Genomic DNA, 6,000 nt, shown 5'->3' on the forward strand with positions numbered 1-6,000 from the left:
TCAATGCTCTGTGTCGAACAATCCTTATTCACCCAATTGGAAACATTCCAGTAACACTCGATCTTTCTGAGCACAAGGCTGACAGCAAGAAACAAGACCGCACCATGTGCTCCTCTGTGGTGGACCCCCTGATTTCCAGAGAAGCCACCCTCCCCTCCGTGTTCTCCCAAAGTGGTAGCAGCCTCCTCAGAATGTTGCATCCTTTATCAGTGGGTCTGCTACCTGAATGATGATTGCTGGAACCAAATACAAGAATGGGGCACCTTGCACCGAGATAGTGGCTCTCAGTCTTTGTTTCTGACATTGATTGAAAGAATTATATTATCAAAGACAGACTGAAGCAGCCTATCTCCAAATGCAATAAAACCTGGATGACTTTCTGGTTTGGGCTGACAAGTGGCAAGTAACATTCGAACTACACAAATGCCAGGCTATGACCGCCACCAATAAGAGACAATCTAACTACTGATCCTTGATATTCACTGGTGTTACCATCACTGAATCCCCCACTATCAACATCCTGGGGATTACTATTGGCTAAAAAGTGACCTGGTTTTCACACATAATTACAGCGGCTACAAGAGCAGGTCAGAGGCTGGGAATACTACAATGAGTAACTCACCTCCTGGCTCCTGAAAGCCTGTCCACCATCTACAGGGCAAAAGTCAGGAGTGTGATGGAATACTCTTCACTTGCCTGGATGGGTACAGCCCCAACAACACTCAAGAAGCTTGGCACCATCCAGGACAAAGTAGACCGCTTGATTGGCACCACATTCACAAGCATCCACTCCCTCCACCACCGACACTCAGTAGCAGCAGTGTGTACCATCTACAAGATACACTGCAGAAATTCACCAAAGATCCTCAGACAGCACTTTCCAGACCCATGACCACACTATCTAAAAGGATAAAGGCAGTACGGGAACACTATCCCCTGCATGTTCCCCTCAAAGCCACTCCCCATCCTAACTTGGAAATATATCACTCTTCCTTCACTATTGCTGGGAATCCTGGAATTCCCTCACTAAGGGCACTGTGGGTCAACCCACAGCACATTGACTGCAGCGGTTCAAGAAGGCAGCTCACCACCACCTTCTCAAGGGCAACTAGAGATGGGAAATAAATGCTGGCCCAGCCAATGATGCCCATGTCCCAGGAACAAATTCAGAAAAGGAATCAAAGAAATGAATCATTTTCTTTGTCCTCATTCTTACTGACAACTGTTTCATGGTTACAAGCATCAAAAAGTGTGTTCTGTGCTGCTATCAGACTTAGCTCCCAGTTTCTGAGAAAATGTCACTGTACCTAAAATGTTAACTTTGATTTCTCTTCTCAGATGCTGCCAGAAATCTGAACCTTTCAGCAATTTCTGCTTTTGTTTCTGATTCCCAGTATCTGCATTCTTTTGGTTTTTATTTCCCAATTTATAAAACTTAATTTAGTCTAGAGCCCTCATTGTAAATGATCACTGACAGCACCCATTTTGTAACAACATCTGATTTAACCCTCTGCTGTTTTAACCCTCCCGCGCCTCCCACACTTTCACAGTGTAGCTCTCTTCTAACTATTGCTTCCTGTTATCTGTTGTGTTGCTACAATTTGCTATGCTTGGCCTTGATTAGTGTATTTGTCTGGAAATTTTGATAAATGTTTATTCTATGTGACTACACTTCTCCATTCCTTGTTACTGTTGAATGAATCCAGCTTTATGTCCAAGATATAACTAAAATAATACCCAAGTAGTAAACTTCTACACAAAGTGCAAGAAACTGATTGAAGTGGCATGAGTTACTATCCAGCATTTTATTCAGTTTAGTCAACACTGGTACCTCTCAACCTGAAGGTTATATAATCAAATCCCCAGCTGAACCCATGATCATATCTGTCACTCCAGAATTCTTAAATCAATGCAGTTCACATTCTGTAGATAGACCCACAATGCCGTTACGGAGAGAATTCCAGGATCCTGACCCAGCGACAGTAAAGAAGTTGTGATATTTTTCCAAGTCAAGATGTTGGGTGGCATGAAGGGGAACTTGCAGGGGGTGGTGTTCCCATGTATCTGCTGCCATGGTCCTTCTAGATGGAAGCGACTGTGAGTGTGAAAAGTGCTGTTGTAGGAGACTTGGCAAGTTGTGTAATGCGTCCAGTAGATATAACACACTACTGTTACTGTAGGTCAGTGGTGGAGGGAATGGATGCTTGTGGATTTAGTGCCATTCAAGTGGGCTGATTTGCCCCAGACAGTAACAAGCTTCTTGAGTGTTGTTGGAGCTGCACTGCCCCAAGTAAATGGGGAGTATTCCATCACACTCCTGACTTATTTGAAGGTTGGAGAGCCAGGAGATGAGTTATCCACTGCAACATTCCCAATCTCTGACCTGCTCTTGTCATTGTGTGTTATGTGATGACTCCAGTTGAATTTCTGGTCAGTGGTAAGCCCCTCAATGTTGGTAGTGGCAGATTCAGTGATCGTACTTATTGAATGTTAAGAGATGATGGTTAGATTCTCTCTTCTCGGAGGTAGTTATTGCCGGAAATGTTATTGTGACTTATGAAACTAAGTCTGGCTATTGTCCAGGTCTTATGACATTTGGACATGGGCTGCTTCAGCGTCTGAGGAATTGTGAATGACGCTGAACATTGTGCAGTAATTGTCAAACATCCCCACTTCTGACCTTATGATGGAGGGCAGGTCATTGATGAAGCAGCTGAAGATAGTTGGGCCGAGGACACTACCCTGAGGAACTCCTGCAGAGATGGCCTGGGGCAGAGATAATTGACCTCCCACAACCACGACCATCTTCATACGTGCCAGATATGACTCCAAGCAGTTTTTCCCCCATACCAATTAATTTTAGCTTTGCTAGGGCTCCTTGATGCCACATTTGGCCGAATGTGGTCTTTTGTCAAGGACTGTCACTTTCAGCTCATGTCTGGAAATCAGACTATATCACGTTTGTTGTTGTACAGTCTGGACATGTTTCAATGTCATTGTCCTCGTCCATTTTTCTGGGTCTGTGTTCGTCAGTATCCTTCAGTGACTCTCCCACCAGAAAGGTCAGATTGTGTTGGTCAGTGTCCCACCTCTGGGGTCAGAGCGTATTGGTCCATGTCTCCCCTCCCGTGTGGCCCCTAGAGGTCAGAGTATATTGGTCAGCCTCCCTTAATGACCCTCCCACCCTCTCCCTCCGAGGGGGTCAGAATGGATTGGTCAGTGTCCCCACTCCCCTCCCCAGGGCGTCCAAGTGTGTTGGTCAGTGTCCCAGTGCCTCCCCTATCCGGGGGGCCAGAGTGGGTTTGTCCCTACTCTTCCCACTCTCACCATTGATGTAATGTCTGCCAAAGTTCAAACATCAAATAAGGAAGAGACCATATTGCTGGAAAGCTGAAACTTTTATCTTGGCATTGTGTAGTTAGTGACAGTTTGTTAGTTTTCCAATCATTGAAAGTCAGTCCCAATCCTCGGTTAGCTGTCAGTTCCACTGCAATGTTGGTTTTCATCCCAGCAGACAGCTAACTGCCTGACGTTACAACACATCCTGAAACTACTTGTCACATCCAATCCATCACTGACCCCTTCTCTTTGATCATGTCACAGAGAAACATAACCTGGAGAGTTTGTTATTTTTCAATTTAAAACAACCAGGGAACAGCTAGCATACTCATTCCTCAATCAATCCAACTGAATAATTCACTGCAGAAAGAATTTAAACATAAGCTCAAAAGGGGCTTCGGGGCTGGAATGGGATCGAATCTGCTTTGGGGAGATTCAGACCAATAGCTCTCAATGATGGATTAGTCTGGAGCTGCAGTCATGTTCCACTAGCATCACAATGCCGACCACTTTCTCCTTGTTTCCATTCTACCTGATATACTCTGCAAAAAGGGAGGCAGACATTTCTCAATACCTTGCACTGATGCAATCATATCAATTAAAACCATTAGACCACAAAAATCAGGAACGAGGCCATTTGGCCCTTCAAGCCTGTTCTGCCATTCAATAGAATCATGGATAATCCAATATGCCTCACTTCCACTTTCCTGCCCTTTCCCTATAACCTTTGATTCCATGAGTGATCAGGAATTTATCACTATCTCAGCCTTAAATATACACAGGGACTCTGCCCCTACAGCTCTCTGTGGTAAGGAGTTCCAAAGACTTGCAACCCTATGAGAGAAGAAATTCCTCCTCATTTCAGTCTTAAATTGGTGCCCCTTTATTCTGGAACATTGCCCTCTGGTCCTAGACTCTGTCATGATGGGAAACATCCTCTCAGCATTGACCCTGTCAAGCTCTTTAAGAATCCTATATGTTTCAATGAGATCACCTCTCATTCTTCAAAACTCCGGTGAGTACAGTCCCAACCTGTTTAGCCTTTGTCCGTAAGACAATCTCTCCGTTCCAGGGATCATTTGAGTTAAACTTCTCTGAACAGCCTCCAATGAAATAATATGTCCTTAAATAATTGGACCAAAATTGCTCACAGTACTCCAGATGTGGTCTCACCAATACATTGTGGGGTTACACAGAAACATTGCGAGGCCTGCCACTGGGGTATAAGCAGTCTGACCTTCCAAAGTATAATGGGCACCTGAGCATGAACCTACAGACATCGAGTAGGGAGAAGAGGACTCAATAGGCAAGTGGACCACTAAACATTGACAGGAAGACAGAACCAGTCAACATCTAATAACTGCAGATACTGGTAGAGCACCCAAACAAACCAATCTTTGAAAAAAAATTCATTCGCAGGATGTTGGCGTTGTTAATCAGGCTAGCATTTATTATCCATCCCTAATTTCCCAGTTGATAGTTAAGACTCAACCACATTGCTGCAGGTCTGGAGTCACATGTGAGCCAGACCAAGTAAGGATGACAAGTTCTTTCTCTAAGGGGCATTAGTGACCCAGATGGTTTTTCCAACAATCGATGGTGGTTTTGTAGTCTAGATTAGACTCTTAATTCCTCCCAATTAGATTCAAATGTCACCCTCCACCTTGGCAGGATTCATACCTGTGTACTCAGAACATTACCTGGGTTTCTGTATTAATAGTCTGGTGACAATACCGCTAGGCCAAAATTCGAAGCAGGAGTAATCATGCAAACTTGCTCTATTATTCAATACAATCGTGGCTGATAAGATTACTGAAGTTTCCTACCTATCCTGATAAACTTTCACCACACCACCCCCCATCCCCTCGCTCACCAAGAATCTATCCCCTTCGGTCTTAAGAATATTCAGACTCTGTGTCCATTAGCTTTTCTGGAAGAGAGATGAAAAGACTCAAAGACCAATGTGAGAAAAAAAAAACCCTCATCTCCATCTTAAATGTGTAACTATTTAGAGGTAACCTAAAATTTCAGGCTTACAACTGTGCTCATCAGTACAACTGAGGGATGATAGTTGTACTGACTCTCACAAATCTGTTTGAAAACTGTGTCCTTGCTTTTATGTAGCAATTAATGGTTCTTCTAGAACAATGTGTTGAGGATCCAGCTAGGGACAGTGATTATGTTAGGTTGTGTACAGTGTAACAAAAAAGAGTTACTTAGTAACCTTGGAAAAGAGATACATGGGGGAGAGGAGTGTGGTGGGAAGAGTGATCCTAACATAATGGAATTTCGTCTTAAGTTTTAGAATTACATGGTTAAGTCTGAAATTAGGTTCTTAAATTTAAATAAAGCCAATTATGGAATTAGAAGGCTCAATTGGATGAGGTAAATGAGAGAATAGATTTAATGTTATGATGGTGGATAAACAAGGACTAACATTTAAAGAAATAAGTCTTCCTGAGTATACATTCCACTGCAGAATAAAATCTCCTCTGAGGAAGTGGCATAACTATGACAAGTCTGGAAAATTGGAGGGTGCATGAGATTGAAATGAGGTTAAAATGTTGTCGAAGGAGTAAGCCTGAGAATTTGGACAGTTTTAAAACAAATAACCAAGAGTTAACAGAAAAAGAAAAAATAGTACACAACATTAGGCTTGTG

Source organism: Stegostoma tigrinum, chromosome 9 (assembly GCF_030684315.1).
Source record: "Stegostoma tigrinum isolate sSteTig4 chromosome 9, sSteTig4.hap1, whole genome shotgun sequence".
Classification (NCBI taxonomy): domain Eukaryota; kingdom Metazoa; phylum Chordata; class Chondrichthyes; order Orectolobiformes; family Stegostomatidae; genus Stegostoma; species Stegostoma tigrinum.